General features: G+C 35.2%; 4 non-coding genes across 4 annotated transcripts; 2 read left to right on the forward strand and 2 right to left on the reverse strand.

The window, feature by feature from the left end:
- Positions 1-451: 451 nt before the first annotated feature.
- On the reverse strand, positions 452-616 carry LOC131806385 (U1 spliceosomal RNA). Its single transcript, XR_009344024.1, has one exon. It is a non-coding gene; the product is annotated as a U1 spliceosomal RNA (small nuclear RNA).
- A 625-nt stretch (positions 617-1,241) lies between these two features.
- On the forward strand, positions 1,242-1,408 carry LOC131806384 (U1 spliceosomal RNA). Its single transcript, XR_009344023.1, has one exon. It is a non-coding gene; the product is annotated as a U1 spliceosomal RNA (small nuclear RNA).
- Positions 1,409-16,477: 15,069 nt separating this feature from the next.
- On the reverse strand, positions 16,478-16,642 carry LOC131806382 (U1 spliceosomal RNA). The gene has a single exon (XR_009344021.1). It is a non-coding gene; the product is annotated as a U1 spliceosomal RNA (small nuclear RNA).
- Positions 16,643-17,079: 437 nt separating this feature from the next.
- On the forward strand, positions 17,080-17,244 carry LOC131806383 (U1 spliceosomal RNA). Its single transcript, XR_009344022.1, has one exon. It is a non-coding gene; the product is annotated as a U1 spliceosomal RNA (small nuclear RNA).
- The last annotated feature ends 3,905 nt before the right edge of the window (positions 17,245-21,149 follow it).

A 21,149-nucleotide genomic window follows, 5' to 3' on the forward strand; every position in this document is an offset into this window, starting at 1 on the left:
ACAGCGAGATCAAAGCCCACACTGAAGGTAGGTAGGCATTGTATGAAATTTATGGGGGTTTAACAAAACACATATCTCAACAATGGTCAGTGAGCATACCAACCGCCAACCATCCAAATAACCGAGTGTACAACAATGATGTATGAATGTGTGTATGCTCCTGTCGGACTATCATGAAGTGTAATATTTGTCCGAAATTTATTGACCCATATTAAAAGATTGTTTTCAAAGTTGTTTTGGGATATTGCCATACACACTCACGTTTTAACTGCCCACACACCAGCGTTTGTGGCATATGGCTGACAAAACGGGATGTTGCACAATGGTAAGTTGTGCAATAAAAACGTTAATACAAAATTTCAGCCAACCTTGCATATCGGTAATAATAAATATACTGTATAGCATAAGTCAGAAGTTCTAGATCTACAAGATTTAAAATTTATTAAAATAATTCGGGACGGCGCGTACGCCATTCCCGGCTAACAAAAATTACACGCACGAGTTATTCACATTAGGAATAATCGCGAAGGTCAACTCAATCGGATGTGCAATGATCAAGCCTCACTCCGGGGGAACCGCCTTCGTGATCACGGTAACCCCTACGCCAGGTAAGTATGCTTTCCTCAGCTCTCACCGAATGTCTTAAGTGACTGCTTTCATCAACTAAATGAGAATTATTTCCTTATAATCAAAGTGTACCGATTGTCGACTTTACATTGAGGAGAATCATTTGTATGAAAATAGAATGCAATAAATAGGGAGTGCTTCAGAGGTGGAATACATTTTTGACTTTTACTTCCAAAAATTGAGAGAGAAATTTTATGAGAGAGTAATGTTCTCATGTCAACTAACGGTTGCCAAAGGCAAAGAGAGAAAAGGTTGATTGTGTTATTAAGACAAAACGCTATGCTGACACGCATGGTATTCGACTAAGTCAGGTAGAATTTATAATTTGGCTGCAAACAATCAATGGTGATAAGAAGTGTGTATTTTTTGCTTTAACTTCTCGGAGATTTTCATATGCCGAGAAATATTAACTACCTAAAAATGTTGTGAAAAACGAGATGGAATTCAACCCCCAAAAGTAACTACCACTAAAATCTTATCCCATATACTCATTTCTTTGTTACTTTTGGATTCAATGTTGATACAACCAAACACTTGATTTTTAATAAGGAAAAAATTCTCATTTAGTTAGTATAATTGGTCACTTTAGAGATCTACCGCGAGCTGGGGAAAGCATACTTACCTGGCGTAGGGGTTACCGTGATCACGAAGGCGGTTCCCCCGGAGCGAGGCTTGATCATTGCACTTTACCGATTGAGTTGACCTCCGCGATTATTCCTAATGTGAATAACTCGTGCGTGTAATTTTTGTTAGCCGGGAATGGCGTACGCGCCGTCCCGATTTATTTTGATACATTTGAAATATTCGTAAAATGTTGTTTTTATACAAGAATCCGAAGGGTCGTCTAAAGATAGTAGTAATTCAGTTCACTTCATGGTCATCATATTAATTGAATATCCATAGGAGGTCTAGGCAGGGATATGCAGTCAAACCCCAAAGTCAACTTTTAGCCTTTCCAAATTTCCTTCAATATATATTTGTTAGTCCTACAATGCTTGTGCGCCCTTCTATATTATATTGTACGACACAGAATACCTTCAATAGTTCTTCCATAAATAGAAGACCTTCTATAAGTTTTAATGTAAATAGATTCTGCTCAAGGCTTAAAATTCAGAAAATATTTTTCTTTATATGGAAGACCTTGTATATAAATATTTTATATACAGGTTGAGACAAAAAAGAAACTGCAACAAAGTCAAACGCCATAATTTTTTTTTAATTGAATGAAAGCAAAAGATGTCGGAAATAGCATCAAATTTTAGAATAAGTTTAGATTTGTTCGAATTGGTCACCTTTTGCACGAATTATGGCCTTCAAACGGCCAATGAACCCGTCACACGCTGTCCGAATGTGGCTCTGCGGTATTTTGGCCCATTCCCGGCGAAGCCCTTACATGAGGTGATCGACACTTTGGTATTTTTTAGTGCCAACCTTGCTTTCCAAAATACTCCAGACACAATAGTTCAACGGATTGGTATCCGGATAATTTTGTGACCTAGAAATGAAGCGAGGAACCTAATTGTGTTACCATTCTTGAGTGGCGCGTGCTGAGTGCGACGGTGCTGAGTCCTGTTGGAATGTCCAAGGTCTGCGGCCAAAATGTTTGCATGCCCAAGGCTTTAATTCACCCTCCAGAATATTTTCGCGATAATATTCGGCACTTATTCTGATGCCACAGTCGATTAATACGAGCGGAGAGCGTCCATCGGCAGTTATGGCGGCTCACACTATTACCATGGCCCGTGCTTGAGTTCTGGTGGCCAACATAAGGTGCACATTTTCAACTGACCTCTTTGGCAAGTAAACACGATCATTTTGTTTGTTTACAAACTGCTGGACAACGAATGTTTTCTCATCGGAGACGGAGAAAACCATATTCGGCAGTTCACCACTTTCGTCCAAGCGAAGCAACTATCTCTTTAGCTCTTTTGAGTCTATTTTTTTCTGTTGCGGTGTAAGTTTTTGCACTTTTTGGAATTTCAATGGCTTTACCTTGAGCTCATTTTTCAATATTTGCCGAATGGGAAACTGCAATATGTTCAGCTCACGAGCCTTTTTTCAGCCACTGCGACACGGGTTTCGATCAAGTCGCTTCTTTTCTTTTCGATCCATTTCTGCTGATGTTGCTGTTTTCTTCCGTCCACTTCCTTGACGTCGGGCTACGCTACCAGTATCACGGTAACGAGCGATGGTACGAGACACAAAAGATTTATTCACATTTAAATGCTGGAGTTCTCTAACGATAGCCACTTGTGGTTTTCCAGCCAAATATAAAGAAATCACACTAACACGCTTGAATTCCACCGCGAATAACTCTTTTTCTGGAAAATTCTCATCAAAATGCTTTTGTATGCTTGTAAATAATATAATGAGCTGTCACTGGAATAGTTTTAAGACCTGTCGGACCAGTGGCTTTGAAATAATAGCAGTCTGAAATTGCTTTCAGTTTGTATATTTATATTTAAATAATCGAACATTGGCTGAGGGTATATATCTGTCCCGCAAAACCTCCTGATACTTTTTAAATTGTTATTTATTATTTTTTCAGATTCTTCGGTATTAATTAAGTTTTTCAATTGATTTTCATCCATTCCCATTTCATTGTGCATTCGTTCCAGGAAAATTGATCTGCCCCACCATTTATTGTTAAAACGTCAACACTTGTTGGTGTTGTTGCCATAGCCGTTGTCGTCTCAGTGTGATCCATTTTTGTTGTCATATTTGTGAGCTTAAAATATACCACCAATAACGAATAACTACACAACAGCAACACCAACGAGTAAACAAACAAACCAACTGCTCCAACTCATACCTGTTGCTTGCTGTCGTTGTTTTGGAATAAATTTAGGAGTTAAATGTCCTACTTTTCACCATGTTTCTTGATTGCATAAGCTGTCAACGAACAGCACATGGATGTTGTAAGGCATGAGCACGATGTCTTAGAGATTGCTGGACTCAGTCACTAAATAATTCTATTATTTAGGACAACTAAGTAATCCTTTAAAACAAATGCCATTTGGTAGGCTTAGGTGTTGTAAGTGAATTTGTCCCGGACCATCTTCTGAATTACACAAAACTAAAATATTCAACATTAATTTGCAAAAATTGTTCAACTGAGCCATGTAATTGCTATATTAGAAAAAAAATTGTTGTCACTGCCTTCATTTGTCACTGCAACACCGGTAAAAGCAGCAGCCACTACAGCAACGCATAATTGCCGTTCATTCCAATTGGAATCCCCAACAATTTTGCTGTAATTTAAGATTGCAAAATTATAGCTGTTCAACGTTTGATTTACCGCTTTACTTTCATTCACACGCTGAGTGAAATATATGCCAAATGGGCGCATTAATGCGCGTCCAGCAGCAGCAGCAGCAGTAGTAGCAGCTGTCCCAGCCACCAAGTCGAACTAATCTAGTTATGCGGCATGTCATATTAAGGATTAGTTGGTTGGCAAGAAATTTGTAATTTATAGAATACTGGTTGGGTAGGGGCAACGCCAATGGTTGGTATTTGGTTATCGTGGAATGGGAATGCGTATTTGCGGTTGCATCATAGTCATATTTCAAATGGAAAATGAAAACGAAAGACTTAAGACACAAACATGGCCTATTTTCAGTGAGAGAAAAATATGCGTTCTTTAAAAAATTATTCTATGCTTTAGAGGTGCAAATCCGGGTTCCCATAAAAAGAGGACTTTAAGGACATGATAAAGTCGTAAAAACCAGAAGGTCTTTTACTGATAGAATTCCTGCAGAAGACCCTATAAACCTTCTTAATTTGATTTTTGATGTGAATTCGCAATTGCAGTTGCCAAAGGAGAGAAAACGAAAGGCTTAAGACACGCACATGTTGTGGGAGAAAGAGACATTGTAAAGTCTTAAAAAATAGAAGGACCTCTATTGATTGAGAAGCTATAAATAACACTAGAGATAACTTATAGAATACATCTTATTTGCCAAATGTGAATGTGTAGTTGCGGTTGCATCAAAGTCGTACTTCAAATTTAAATTGAAAGACGTAAGTCACAAACGTGGTGGAAAAGTGGGCTCTTAAATTAATTATTCTTTCCTTAAAATGCCTTATTATAGGCTTTCATAAAAAGAAGACCTGGATATCCTGGGAAGTTTATAAAAAAAGAAGGCTATGTACTGATTGAAAAGTCATATCATCAAATATTATTGTGTAGTTGCGGTTGCATCATAGTCACATTTCAAGTCAAAAAACGAAAGACTTAAGACACGAACATGGTGTGGGGAAAATATCTATTTTAAAGAGAACGTTCTTAAAAATATATATTCTTTAATTGAAATCACTGTCGTGTTTCCACGAAACGTAAACCTGAGGATTCTGGGAAAGAAGAAAGAAAAAAGAAAGAAAGTTTTATTCTAACTGAAAATTTGTAGAAGACCCTATAACCTTTTAAACGATGACTTATAGAAGTCGTATATATATAGTCAAATTGAAAACGAAAGGCTTAAGACACAAACATGATGATAAATTTCGAAGGGGAAGAAAGAAGCCTTTTTGGAAAGAATCTTTTAACTCTTAAAACCTTGAGGACCCTAGAAAGTCATTATGGAAGACCAGTAGAAAGACCCCAATTGGTTGAAACATTTGAAAAACCCTATTAACCTTATAAAGGGTGTTTTTTAAGTTATTATCTTTTTGGCAACACTGATTTTAACAGCTCACAGACGTTTCGTGTTTTGTTTCAATGTCAAGCATGTTGGTCTATAATTTAACCACGAATCGTCTTACAAACGAAAAACGCTTGTAACTTATTTAATTTTCTTATAACAAGTTTAAAGTTACCGGTCGGTTTTGTCGTCAGATTTATATCCTCAGTCAATGTTCGATTATTTAAACATATTTTGACTTCTGTTATGATTATTCCAATTGTTGATCCTCTATGGAGTAGGTTCCGAAGGAATGAGCTATTTTGTCCATTTCGTCTCGGTCCTAAACAAATATGATATTGCAACGTGTCAGGTTGGGACTATATTGGTTACTTCCATTACTTTTTTATGAGTTTTGTGATAATTTTTAAAAAACGTTAAAAAGTGAATGAGATATCAGTTATAGTCGACCGAAGTATTCCATTTTTATATATCATCCAATACAGATTAAAATATTGGTAATACAAAATTACAAGAAAATCGAAGAGTTATATAAAGTTTTCGGCGAAATTATAAATTCCATATTCATTTCAGATTTCTGCTTGAGAGAAAAACTTAGAAATAGCAAGTGTATAAGTTCGATACGTTCCACCACAACATTCCAATACTCGTCAATCACGGATGCTGATTGGCACACTGGCATCTCCTCTACAATTCCCTTGGCGGATACCGTAGTGAGCGGATCGCCGCTGGGTATTGGTTGTTGGCGGTAGGCTCACCTTGCTCTCATTGGAAGTAGTTGTAGTTGTAATAATATACAGACATGGGACCCTCAGCGGTCACTCAGAACCTCTGCGTTCACTTGTCTGTGTTTGCATATGTATTAGAAATAGACAAGGGATCCTCTGCGATCACTTAGAACCTCTGCGTTCACTTGTCTCCTAGAAACGAAAGCGAACACACACGGCCTCTGTCGCCACCCCAATTACTTAAGGTAATTTGTCGCATTGAAAAGAAGCATAAATAAAGCATGAATTATATTAAGAAATAATACTAATTTATCTTTGTTTTATTTCTCGTTATTTTCTTTCTTTTACCACACGCGCGAATCACCCTCATCTCTCACCTACACAATACCTCACATAATAACTCTGGGGAGTTATCGTTGTCATTGCCGCTATCGAAGCCTTATCCCCACTCCCCTGAGTTAAACAGCAAGTGTAAAAAATCGTTGGCCAGAAGGTGTACCAGAAGCGGTTCGCAGATATCTATCAACTTCACAACAGATCTTGTGTTAGCAAAAATGTTTGTCTGTGTGAAGCTGGTGGAAATATTGAGATGTACCAAGTCTGAATATCACGTTTTTTACCTTTTGTGAAATCTTCACACCAGACCTTGGATTAATAAAAATACTGTGATGTGTGTTATTTAATGAAAATCGGATGTTTATTTCGGATTTTGTGGTCGTTTTGGTTATTCAAAATGTTGACCCTTTGTGTGGGAAGTACCAGAAGGAATGGTCCGATATCTACCATTTTTAAAACAGATCTTGTGTTGATGGAAGTATTGAGATTTGTCAAGTCTGAATGAACTCGGGTGTTAAATTCACGTTTTGTGATCTTCATGAATATTCAAAATGTTGACCCCTTGTGGGGGAGGCATTAGAGGGAGTGGACCGAAATATTCCATCTTTACACCAGTCCTTGGGTTAATAAAAATATTGTGATGTATGTAATTTGAAAAAAATTGGACTCTTACATCACATTTTATAAGAGTTATAATTATTCCAAATGTTGACCCTTTTTGGGGGAGGTAATTGATGGAATGGCCGATATTGTCCATTTTCGCACCTGACTTATCACTGATGCAAATATTTAGATTTGCAAAGTTGCAGCAAAATCGGATTATCTTTTCGCTGTCTGTGTAGTAAAATATTTTTTTTTTTAAAATTTCGACCTCGATCAATATGGCCCATTTCCGAACTCGATCTAAGTTTGACAATAATATTTCAATGTACCAAGTTTGGATCAAATCGCATACTCCTTTCGAGAGTTATCGTGCGCACTAGCCAGACAGACAGAAGTACGTACGGACGGATATCGCAAGATCGACTTCAAATGACCCGAAACGGATTTGATTCAAGGAGATCTAGGGTCTAAAATCTTTATTTCGATGAGGCATTTTTGTTCTTATTAAATGATATATACCCTCTCTAGCCATATGACTTTAAAAAAACGCATTTTAAGGTTAAATTTGTAATTCATGTGAATTTATGCAAAACTCTATTGCAAAGCATCATTTTAGACTGGTGACGTCAAAGACAAAAATATTCTTAATCAAATTTTACTATAATGCCATGTTTACGTTAGAACTTTTTGTAGGGTTAACCTACTTTGAGAGGATTTATTTGAAGTAAAAGTAATGGATATGATATGTTAACCCTCATATATATAAACATACTGTAAGTCACTAAAAAATGAAGTCTCTATTTCCATTTCCATTTGGATCAATGTTTTCTCATTTCTCTTTCGAGTTGACGCCAGAAAGTAGCATCAAAATTCGTTTTAGGCCAAAAGTGTCAAAGGAAGAAATATTCTACACTATATTTCACTATAAACCTCGAAATAAACTTTGTATCCAGGTTTCATAGGTCTTTAGAAAATTACACTCGAATTTTATACATGAAAAACGTTTTTTTTTTTTTTCATTTTTGACAAATTTAGCACTTGTTTCGAATTCGCTGCAAATTTTTTTATGCTTTCACAGTTCAATAGTCATTTTGAGTTTTCAAAAATTCCAAGTGGATTTGAAAAAAATTTGTTTTGCAGATGATCATGAAAAAAGGGTTTCAATTTTCTTAGGCCAAATATTTAAACGACCTTTGTATAGTTTTGACCATTTACAAAGGAACCCCAATATTTTGAGATATATTTCGCGAAATGTAATATAGAGCTTTGAAAATTGATGGAGGGCTTTGTATTTTTTCAAGAATCATTGGTTCAAAAAATGGGTCACGTCGCCCCACTTTTTTTCAATAAAGCCTATAAAAGGCCTAATCCCGATTTCTAGTAGTCTTTACATAATTGTCATCTTATATCACCAAATTTTGGTATTTTGAGTTTGTACTATGTAGAAACGTTAATGGCAATAAATTTACAATATGGGTTCATTTTTCGTACCGCCCTCACACAAATATACCCTCTGATCTTAGTTATTACAAGGTCTTTGGCAGTATTTTTCAAACGTTTTGGTAGATAATTTGTATTATTGTTTCTTCGGGGATTGATAAAGCTTCAACTTCTGAAAAATTAGATATGGACTCATTCTATCCCCGATTTTTTATATAAATACTCAAATTCAATAAAATACCAGAATGCAAAAGTTTTTTTTCCTAAATTTATGAATTTAATTAAAATTTATGTGTCTAATTTAAATATTCTAACATTAATCATATTTTCCGCGCAGACAGCTAGGCCTTATTTCGCCAAACATAAATCAAACACGATACAGATTTTTTTTATTTCTATTTCCCACTTAATTGGAAAATCATTTATTTTCCAAAGAGTTGGCGGTTTGACTTTTGTTTTTCGCTATTTTGATTTTTAACAAAATTTATGACTTTGGGTTTCTTTTATTGTTTAATTAAAGCCAGCGAGTTCTATTTCTCAAGATTTGAATGCAACGGTCGGCAATGAAAAAAAGCAAAAAGATCTATTCAACGACAGATAACTGTGAAAACAAATCTTATCTTTGAGATCGCTTTTTGTTTTTAGATGCCAATAATAAATCTAAGCGCTTTGTTTTTTTTCTGTGTCGTGGGGTCTAAAGTACCGTTCCAGTTGAGATTTGTGGCTATGGTAAATTCCATTTTGGAGTTGACATTGAGGTATGTGAAAAAATTGGACATGTCATTGAATGCCATATAACAGACAGTAATGGGCATTTTCCGTTAGAATTCCAAGGAAAATAGAAGGGTTTGTCTTAAAGATACCAATTAAAGAAATACATGCGAACTTGCTTGTACATATAGGGAATGACCCATATCTGCTTGTTTTGTTCCGAAATGTGCGTAAATTTTGAATGATTGACATTTGGTTATTTGTGAACTGTGGCCGTTAGAGAACCAGCATGATACATGACAGAACGTGATTGTTGTGACAATTCAATGGCCAAGTGAAACGGATATTCGCCACTTGAATTTTTTTGCAAAAGCTGAAAAAAAAGAAAAGAATCCAAGGGGGCAAATTCGTTACACTTTGAGCTTTGTTCCATTCAGAAAAAAATTTTAGAATTTAAGTGGGCTTTGCAAATCTAAAAACAATCCATTTTAATTGAGTCAATTCGCTTTGATATGTTATGAAAACAAAACAGAATGACAGCTCACCAAAAAAAGTCCACATTCAAATTAGAGCTGCGTTAGAGTTGGAGCCAACAAAGTTTGTGTCTTAAGTCTTTTGATTATAATCGCTGCGTATTAAGAGCAACTGAGCTATTTTTTGTTTAGCTTCGTTTTTGTTACACATTTTCTCAGTAATACCATTTACCAAGATAATAATTACAGTTTTTGATTTGGAATGTGTTTTTTTTTTTGTTAATAAAAAGTTGTAGCATAAAACTGGCTATGCGTAAGCGGCCAGTATCTGTGCAACATTCCAAGCCAATATTCAATAACAATTCATGGAGTTTTTTAATTAAGTTTTTTTTGGTGTGTGTGTGCGATTTTGTTGTTTTATTTATTTATTGCGTTACATTTTAGTAGGCGAGGCAATTAAATTATGACATTTGTTGCAATAGCACAATCAACAATAACATACATGGCCCAGATTTTCCGCAATAAAATCGGCAATTGGCCAAGACTAAGATAGATTGTTACAGTAATAATATTCTTGCAAAGTAGGACCTTAATATTGGTATTAAAAGGTCTGAAAGCCCAAGCAGACTTCCGACTTGTGGTGGGAATCCGAGATTTCCCGAATTGAGGTTCTTACCAAAATATTCCCCCTCTTCCAGATTTTTTGATATTTTGTGATCGAGATTCCTTGATATCTGTGATATTAGTTATGAGTGATGAAAAAAACTGCAACCAACTCCAGACTGCTGTCATTTCTAAGCCACTTGTCCAATAGCTATTGAAATTATTCCAGTGACAGGTCATTCTATTGTTTACAAGCGTACAAAAGCATTTTGGAGAGAATTTTCCAGAAAAATAAGTTATTCGTGATGGAATTTAAGCGTGATAGTGTGATTTCTTTATATTTGGCTGGAAAACCACAAGTGGCTATCGTTAGAGCACTCCAGCATTTAAATGTGAATAAATCTTTTGTGTATCGTACCATAGCTTGGTACTGGTAGCTTAGTCCGAAGTCAAGGAAGTGGACGGAAGAAAACAGCAACATCAGCAGAAATGGTTCGGAAATGGTAAAGAAGCGACTTGATCGAAACCCGCGTCGCAGTGGCCGAAAAATGGCTCGTGAGCTGAACATATCGCAACATTCCATTCGGGAAATATTGGAAAATGAGCTTGGGGTAAAGCCATTGAAAATCCAAAAAGAGCAAGAACTTATACCGTAACAAGAAGAAAATAGACTAAAAAGAGCTTAAGAGTTGCTTCGCCTGGCCGAAAGTGGTGAACTGCCGATGAGAAAACTGCTCCGATGAGAAAACATTCGTTGTCCAGCAGTTTGTAAGCAAACAAAATGATCGTGTTTATTTGCCGAAGAGGTCAGCTGAAAATGCGCATCTTCGCTGTACACCAGAACTCAAGAGCCGGCCATGGTGATGGTGTGGGCCGCCATAACAGCCGATGGTCGTTCTCCACTCGTATTAATGAGAATAAATGCCGAATATTATCGCGAAAATATTTTGGAGGGTGTATTAAAGCCTTGGGTACGCAAACATTTTGGCCGCAGACCTTGGACATTCCAACAGAACTCAGCACGCACCACCCAAGAATGGTTACTAATTGAGGTTTCTCGTTGCATTTCCAGCGCACAATGACCACCGGATACCAATCCGTTGGACTACTGTGTCTGGAGTATTTTGAAAAGCAAGGTTGGCCCTAAAATATACCAAAGTGTCGATAAACTCATGAAAGCGCTTCGCGGGAATGGGCCAAAATACCGCAGAGCAACATTCGATCAGCCTGTGATGGTTTCATTGGCCATTTGAAGGCCATAATTCGTCCCAAAGGTGGCCAATTCGAACAAATCTAAACTTATTCTAAAATTTGATGCTATTTCCGACATTTTTTGCTTTGATTCAATAAAATTTAAAAAAAAATGTAAAAATTATGGCGTTTGACTTTGTTGATGTTTTTTAACTCACCCGGTATTCAGAAAAGTAGCCAGATGGGATTGGCGTACTGGATTCAACACTATATACATATCTGATGAGGCCTATACTTAAATATGGGTCTACATATTGCATCTCTAATATTAAGCATCATAGACAGCTGATTTCAATAGACGGGCATGACTTAATCGATACAGTATTTTACGAAGATAATGGTGAATATTTGGAGATCTTGCAAATGGAATAAAAACAATTTATATAATCTCCATTTTATGGCGGAGGATATTAGAACATATAACGAACCATAAGTTGAGGACTCACAGGCGTTATTGTTCTATGATAATAGAATGAAAAGTCCCAATTTTGTTTGATTCAAAGACACATTCAGAACATCACTCTGAAATTGAAGCAGTTTTTAACATTCAAACTTTCTAAAAAGTACCCCACGCGTTCGCCAAATACCATGACACAGTATTGAATTTGAAATTTCTAAACTGCGACAATATCTCATCGTTCAAATTACTCATAAACGTATGTAAACACAGGTATTCAATCAAATGAAGCTTTCTATAGTTCGACTATTTTTCAAGGGTAAAACACTAATGAGGAACCTCAAAATCTGTTGAATGACAATTATGTACAGATAAGAAATAATAGGTCTTCAATGTAAAATGATACCTATTGAAGCAGACCTACAAATGTCTCATAAGGGACCGAAATTCCATAACATATCAAATTTATTAAAATAACTCGTGCGTGTAATTTTTGTTAGCCGGGAATGGCGTACGCGCCGTCCCGAATTATATTAATAAATTTGAAATATTGTAAAACGTAGTACCGTAAGTCTGCTACAGTGGGTATCCTTTTCATGAAAGAGCTGACGATCTAGCGGTGTCCGTCTGTCTGTTATAATCACGTTGTCTTTCGAACGAATTGAGATAAAAAGCTAAAATTTTGCATAGTTTACAGTAGGCAGTTTAATTTCGTAAAAAGGCCATGTCGATCCTCGTTTTTCGTATAGTCAAAAAAAAAAAAAAAAAAAAAAAAAAAAAAAAAAAAAAAAACGGTACAAAACTTATGACAAAAAATGTCGTATGCAGGCCCACCTCTTGGTATAGTTCCCATATGACGGTACCTCCCGATATTCGATATTTTAATGATTTCAGCGACTTTATTCACTGGAACTGTTTTAAATTTCGTATTTGAAGTTCGTAATGGGTACTAAAGCCTATGACAAAAAATTTCGTAAGCAGGTCCACGTATTCATATAGTTCCCATATAACGGTTTTCATTTAAGTGATAGTTTTCGGTTTTTTGCAATTCCTTTCAAATGGTGGAGGATATTAAAAGTGTGGCCCGGCCGAACTAAGTTTCTTTTTTACTTGTTGTATTTAAATTGCTCTCGAAAGATTTTGAGAAGTTCAATCCTAAGAAGTCCATTTATGGGGCTTTTACATAAAAAAGTCCGATATATAAAAGACTTCCATTTCCATTAAATGTTTTTATACCCTACACCACAAGGTGGTCAGGGTATTATGTCTTTGTGCATTTGTTTGTAACAGGCGAAAGGAAACGATATAGACCCATAGTTCCTTTTGATGATCTGCATAGAATCACATTCTGAGTCGATTTATACATGCCCGTCTGTCTGTCCTTCCGTCCGTCCGTCTGCGTATGTATTTTTGTGAACAAAATACAGTTCGCATTTATTACCCGATCCAGATGAAATTTCGCACAAATCATTTGTTTGGCCCAAGGACGAACCCGATTGAAATTGGAGATAATCGGTAAAAATTTAGATATAGCTCCCATATACATCTTCGTCCGATTTGCCTTTTATTGTGCACCAAACGTGTAATATCAGCCCGAATATTATGGAATTTTGCACACACAACCAAATTAGTCCTGAAAATAAGTATGACAAATTTCATCGAAATCGGTTCAGATATAGCTATAGCTCCCATATATATTATTCATCCGATTTTTGTTCTCCGCAGCCGTAATATGCACTCTATAACAACAATATTTGGGGAAATAAATCAAATACAGCTCAGAAATACCTTTGTTAAACTTTATCAAGATCTGTTCAGATTTGGATATATCTCCCATATATAACTTCGTCCGATTTACTTTTTATTGTGCACCAAACGTCTAATATTTGGGATGGAATTTGCCATTTACGACCAAATTGAGTCTAGAAGCTAGTATGTCAAATTTGGTGAAGATTGGTTCAGATAATGCTGTAGCTCCCATAATGTTCTGTTCATCCGATTTGTTATATTTGTTACCCACAGCTGTAATATGCACTCCGTAACAACGATATTCAGGGAAATATATGAAATGCAGCTCAGAAACATCTTTGCCAAATTTTATCGAGATCGGTTCCCATTTGGACTTAGCTCCCATATATATCTTTATCCGATTTCAAATTAATCGTGCACCAAATGGGCAATACAAGTCGGAATTTAAAAGATACAAATGCTTCGGCATATTTATTCCTTTGAACTATGAATTATAATTATAATCATAGCGTTTATGATTGAATTCTCCCATAAAAACTTCTACTCTAAATTAGCAAAGTGGTGTAGAGTATCATAAAGTTGGCCCCGCCCGACTTTAAGTCTTTCTTTACTGGTTTACTAGTTGTATTTAATATGCTCTCGAAAGATTTTGAGTAATCTATAATAAGCCCTTCAATCCTAAAAAGCCCATTTATGGGGCTTTTATATAAAAAAGTCCGACCTATAAAAGGCTTCCATTTCCATTAAATATTTTTTTCTATTTTGAAAAAGTTGTAAATAAAATTAAATATTTTCGGTTTTCCATAGGATTTTGTGATTTTTGACAAGGCAGAATATAATTAATCGACGGTAAAATGTATTTTTTATGCTATGTATCATAAGATTTTCGTATCTCCTAATGGATTTATCGCATAGACATTTCGGCAGCAAAAGGAGGAGAAAAGTGTATTTTAATCAACACCATCATTAAAGACACCTTCTGATTTTGCATGGCGGACATGCAAAGACCACCAAAACGATGAACGATGAAAAAAATATAAAATACAACAAATCGACACCATTGGCATTTGTAACCCAAATAAATTACAATACATGTGACAACAACTACAAAAAAATCTCCTTGGACAATAGCAACAACCATGACAACAAAAACATAATTTTCCAATCATTTTCTGTTACAATAACAGCAAAAACAACAATAGCACCAGTTCCACCACAAGAATGGGGGGATTGAGGGCAAAAACAAACAATTGCATAATGGCTCACTCATTGAAGAGAGGGAAGAAAACAACAAACACAGTTAAAATAGTGTGATGTTAGGGGCAGCTAGACCCCCTTTCGCTCTCTTTGCTGTACCAGAAAATGAAAAACAAAAACAGTTTACACCATGCTGTTTGGCTCATGTATGAGTTGCATTGAGAAAATCCAAGACCCCATTTAGTCAAAACAGCAAAGTGACAGACAACAACGACACAAAGTAGAGTCAAAACTTAAATCTGGACAGGACTGTTAATTTGTTTAAGTATTTTGAAAAAAGGAGAACGAAAAAAAAATCAAATCCGTGATTCGTGTTGTATTTTTAGACCTTTGTTTTGTATTTTTTTTGTTTGTTTGTTTGTGAGAATTGCCGCCTTTGTTCTGTTTCTTGTCATTTGTTTGTTTGTTTTTTTCTGGGTGACAAAAATCACGAAAATTTATACCTCGAATTACAATTTTTTGAATTTTTTTCAATGTTTTCTTTTGACATTTGTATACCCTCCACCATAGTATGGAGGGTATATTAAGTTTGTCATTCCGTTTGTAACACCTCGACATTTTAGACCCCACAATATACTCTGTCGATTTAGCGATGTCCGTCTGTCTGTCCCTCTGTGGAAATTATCTAGCTTCCGAACGAAATGAAGTAGGTTGATAAAATTTTACTCATATGTGTGCTAGGTCTGTCTTTTGGTATTAAATGGGCTATATAGGTTCACGTTTTGATATAGCTCCCATATAACGGTACCTCCGTATATACGATATGTTGATGATTTTAATGACATTATTTACCGAATTTTATCAAATTTCGTATTTGAAGTTCCTAATGAGTACTAGGTACTAGGTTCTAGGAAAATTGCATATACAGGTCCACGTCTTCGTATATAACGGTAACTCCAGATATTTCGTTTTTTATGATTTTTGCAGTATTTTTTAATAGATTTTTTCTTTCAAAATTTTAATTTTTTTTTTCAAGTGCTGGCCGATCTTTTTCGCTTTGTATATTTCGAATTTGACTTGCTTTTGTTAAACAAGGAAAAAACATTAAGTTCTGCCGGACCGATATTTTATTACCCTCCTCCTTAGGGTAAAGGAAACATTATAACCCATTATGACCCACAAACACATATTTTTAGACATATTCAGGGAAAATGTGGCAAAAAATCAAAAATCAAAATACCGAATATTGGCAGGTACCGTTATAAGGGGGTAATACCAAATCGTGGACCTATACATGCAATGTTTCGCCACCGAAGCTAGAACCCATTATGACCCACAAATACCATTTTTCATACAGATGGAAAAAAGATGACAAAAATCGTCAAAATACCGAATATCGGATCAATATATTTCATCATTTTCAATACCAACCATCCTGGATACAATACAAATTGTTCTGCTAAATTTTGGCGCTCTACGTCAAATAATGTGGGCTGTATCGTGATTTTAACAGATAGACGGACATCGTTACATCGACTAGAATTTTATGCTGATTATGAATATATATACTTTATGAGGTCTACGACGAATATTTCCACCTTTCCTAGGTGGAGGGTATAACAATGTTTTTAATTTTCACCTGACCTCAAGCCAAAATAAATATAAAGAAAGGAAAAATTAGTTTTTATTCTTTAGTTTATAATTTTATATCGATTCAATTGATTCGGGACGGCGCGTACGCCATTCCCGGCTAACAAAAATTACACGCACGAGTTATTCACATTAGGAATAATCGCGGAGGTCAACTCGATCGGAAGTGCAATGATCAAGCCTCGCTCCGGGGGAACCGCCTTCGTGATCACGGTAACCCCTACGCCAGGTAAGTATGCTTTCCTCAGCTCGTCCTGGATGTCTTAAGTGACCAATTTTACTAACTAAATGAGAATTATATTCCTTATTAAAAAATCAAATCTTAGATTGTGTTAGCATCGAAACAAAAAACTGACAAGAAAATCAGTGCATTTCGGCATTAGGCTTTAGGGTTGAATTTCTGTTATTTTCCACAAAATATGTAGGTAACAAACGAAACACTCAAACTCGCACACACAAGAAAAAAAGGAAAACTAGTATTACTTTTCTCATTTTCCACCCCTAATGCGTTTTCTATCAGTTTAGTTTTCAAAGAGAACATTGCATTTATTTTCATACAATATCTTTGTTTTGATGCAACGGCGACCACTGGTGTACTTTTATAGTTCAAGAATAATTCTCATTCACTTGATGAGTGCTCTCACTTAAGACGTTCAAGGAGAGGGGAGGAAAGCATACTTACCTGGCGTAGGGGTTACCGTGATCACGAAGGCGGTTCCCCCGGAGCGAGGCTTGGTCATTGCACTTTCGATTGAGTTGACCTCCGCGATTATTCCTAATGTGAATAACTCGTGCGTGTAATTTTTGTTAGCCGGGAATGGCGTACGCGCCGTCCCGATTTATTTTGATACATTTTAAATATTGTAGAGTTATTTTTTGATGGGAAGCATTTGGTGGGTTGGCTAACTAAAAATAGAAGGTATTCTTTGTATTTTTGGATATCCTATTGTTTTAAGATCTTCTACTTGAATTCTGAACAAAATTTCAAAAAAGAAAAAAAAAAGTGAAAAAGATGAGAACTTCCCCCTCCATATAGTTTACTTGGCGATGTTAATTTTCAAAAAAGCCTGTACATGTATCATAAATTTTTCTCTCTGCAGTAGTATTTTGTTGCACAGTGTAATTTACATTATTCTAAATTGACATTGAAGATAAAAACTGATTCAAACTTTTATAATAAAAAACGTCTTTTCATAATAAAAATAGGCTAGTGATGGCCTACTATATATTTTAATTCTAGAAACCAACAGTACAGCAGCAATATCAAATTTCAGGATTCAAGTCTTATACATTCACTAAACGGCAAATTTTCCGCCTCCTTCATCCTAAACATCAACAGTGACCACGATACCAAATTTCCGAATTCCATCTCTATCTCAACGCCCAACGGCACATTTTGTGGCATTTTCCACTTTTCGTACGTTTATAGTATGCATTTCCAAAACGACCTCCTTCTCTCAACCACAGACACCAACAGTGACATCCATATCAATTTCGCTTCACCCAATACCAAATTTAGTAGCATTTAGTTCTTTTCACAGTTGAAGTACTCATTTTCAATACAATCTCCATATCTCAACCTCAGATATAAACAGTGACCTTAATATAATATTTTACGATTTTAGCTCTTTAATTTTCTCCACTATCAAAATTAGTGTCATTTAGTACGATTAGGACACGCATATCCAAAATCCGCTCCTTCTCTCAATCACAGACACCAACAGTGGCATCCACATCAAATGTTGGGATTCCAGCTCTATCCACTCGCCCTATTACTACTCTTCGAACAATTATAGTACACATTTTCAAAACCACCTCCAAATCTTAATCACAGATAGCAACGGTAACATCTATATAAAATTTCAGGATTTTCGCTTTATTCTTTCACCGAATACCAAATTTTGTACCATTTTAGAATTTTAATAAATATTGGACGCATATTCAAATCACCGCCAAATCGCAAACACAGATACAGATTAGTTATCTAAATATCAAATTTTAGAATTTTATCTTTATCCCTTCACCCAAAACCAAATATAGTACCATTCAGTGCATTCCGTACAATTATAGTACACATTTCCGAGGTCACATTCATTTGGCTACATACGAACAGCGAACCTAATGCCAAGCACTATCTGTTCACCCAATACCAAATTGTACCAAATATAGTACTATTTGCTACTTTTCGTGCACTTGTAGTACACAATTCCAAAAACCACCTCCTTATCACAAACTCACCACCAAAGGGGGACCCCAATACAAAATTTTCAAAATTCCAACTCCATAAGTTCATTCTAAATTTAGTACCATTCGCACACTAGGAACAAATTTCCTAAACCACCTTCACATATCACAATTACTTTCCAGTATTGATTCCCATATCAAGTTTTTAGCTCCAATCGTTCAAATTATACCGAATGGGACCATTTTAGAAAGTTTGGTACCATTTTCGAACTTTTCGTAACGTTAAAGTTCGATTTTCCAAAAACCCTTTGCTACATCTATCCTGCACTTCATTAGTGACTCTCATTCCAAGTTTCAGAATATGTCCAATACAAAGTATTTGATTGTTGAACATTTTAGTACTTTTCTTACCCTTTTAGTACGAATTTCCCAAAACCCAGCTTTACCACATGCCTACGCACCGATACAGACCCTCGTGCGAAATTTCAAGATTCTAGCCTCAGTCGTTTCGTCTGGGCGTCGATTCTCAGTCAGTCAGTAAATCAGTCAGTTATATATGTCACTACTCTTTATATAAATATAGACGAGCAAAAATAGGGGCCAACGCGCTTTCTTAAAAAAATGTACTGCATAATTTACGAGTGAAAAAAACAGTCTCTCATTGGCTGATGTGTCGAATATCTAGGATTTCATTTAGAATTCAAACCTTTGCGACCAAAGTAGTTCTCTCAGAGGGAATTTAATATTTTTTTCTCTTTTAGTATTACAGGAATACCGGGATATGTAACCATGTCATCGATAAATGCCTATGCCTGACGTTCCATAGCCTATTAATATTAAGCAATTCAAATCATCTTGATTCGAATTATTAACTGCAAAATGATTTCAAAATATTCATACTATCAATAACATATTTAACACCTTTAATGGCATTACATAGTCATTAGTTGTAAAACCGAATGGTAATATAAAAAATATACTTTTTATTGCATTTTTATTGTATTTCCGGGCTTCTGGCCTAGATTAGTCAATAGCAATATTTGTTGGTTTTGTTTGTGTCGTTAATATCTCTGGGTATTCCTTTAACGGCGATGTTGTCCAGAGCCCACGTGCAAATGTTTGATTTGGTTTGGTACGGTTCGTTAACAAAAATGCAACCAGCGGCACCAGGTGCATAAATCATCGCATTGTCAATGAGTTGCGAACAAATGTTGCAAGGTTCAATATGCCGCACAGACAAACCGACAGACAGACGAATAACTGTAATACAACTGGCAACAAAAAATGAGAATACAAAACAGAAACAAAATTAGAAAAAATGAACACAAATCAAAAGAATTCCAAATAATGAAAATCTAAAAGCTCATGTAGCAGCTATGGCCACTAAAACTTATTGACAAAGACGCATAAATACAATGCAAGATACGAAAAGGAAAATGACTTAGTCCATAAATGAAAAAATAATGTTTCCACATTAAATGTCCGAATTGAACAAAAAAAAAAAAAAAAAAACAATATTATTGCAGTGCTTCGTAGCTCCACATTTTGTTTTTTGATGCAGAATGTATATTTCTTTTTTTTTATCAATGTGACTTAATCACTTTTTTCTCTCCACCGCCACTATATACCCATATAATTGTGCAGTTTCTTTGAGATTCTGCATTGACTAATAACAATAAAAATTTATTCAGTACAATTCATTGAATTGATTTTTATAGTTGATCTTATGACTTATTCGCTCGTGAGATTGACCGAAGTGGTGGTACGTTAATGTTCAATTATTTTCAAATATTGGCCATTAAATTAAAAAACAGAAAACCCGTAATCATCAGGTTAGCCATAGATTAGTAGATACATTTTTAATTATTGGCAATAATTTCGTTTGTGAAATGTATCTGACGGAAGACATTTTTTTTTGTGCGTGGATGGCTTATATATATATATATATATATATATATATATATATATATATATACATATATATATATATATATATATATATATATATATATATATATATATATATATATATATATATATATATATATATATATATATATATATATATATATATATATATATATATATATATATATATATATTGCGGATTTTAATAAAAATTGTAAAACGATTGGAATTTGATTGAAAAAGGACTTAATATGTTTATTGTATTAAATAGCTTCTCATAACAAACTTTATATAGGACAAACGGAATGAGCTATAATTCTGAAATTTGGAATGAGAGTCACTTATGAAGTGCAGGATAAATGTACCAAAGGGTGTTTTGAAATTCAAATTTTAAGAATACGAAAAATTCTACGGTTGTACAGAACTTCTAAAATGGTACAATTTGGTATTATGTGAACTGATAGAGCTAAAAACTTGAAATTCGGTATGAGTATCAAGGTTTGAAAGTAAGTTGGCTATATAAAGTTGGTTTAGGAAATATGTACCAATTGTGCGAATTGTACTAAATGTTACTTAATTTGGAGCACTTTGGTTTGGGGTGAACGGATGAAGCTTGAAGCATGAAAAGTACTAAATAGTACTATATTTGGTA

This window comes from Musca domestica, unplaced genomic scaffold (assembly GCF_030504385.1).
Source record: "Musca domestica strain aabys unplaced genomic scaffold, Musca_domestica.polishedcontigs.V.1.1 74, whole genome shotgun sequence".
Taxonomy (NCBI): domain Eukaryota; kingdom Metazoa; phylum Arthropoda; class Insecta; order Diptera; family Muscidae; genus Musca; species Musca domestica.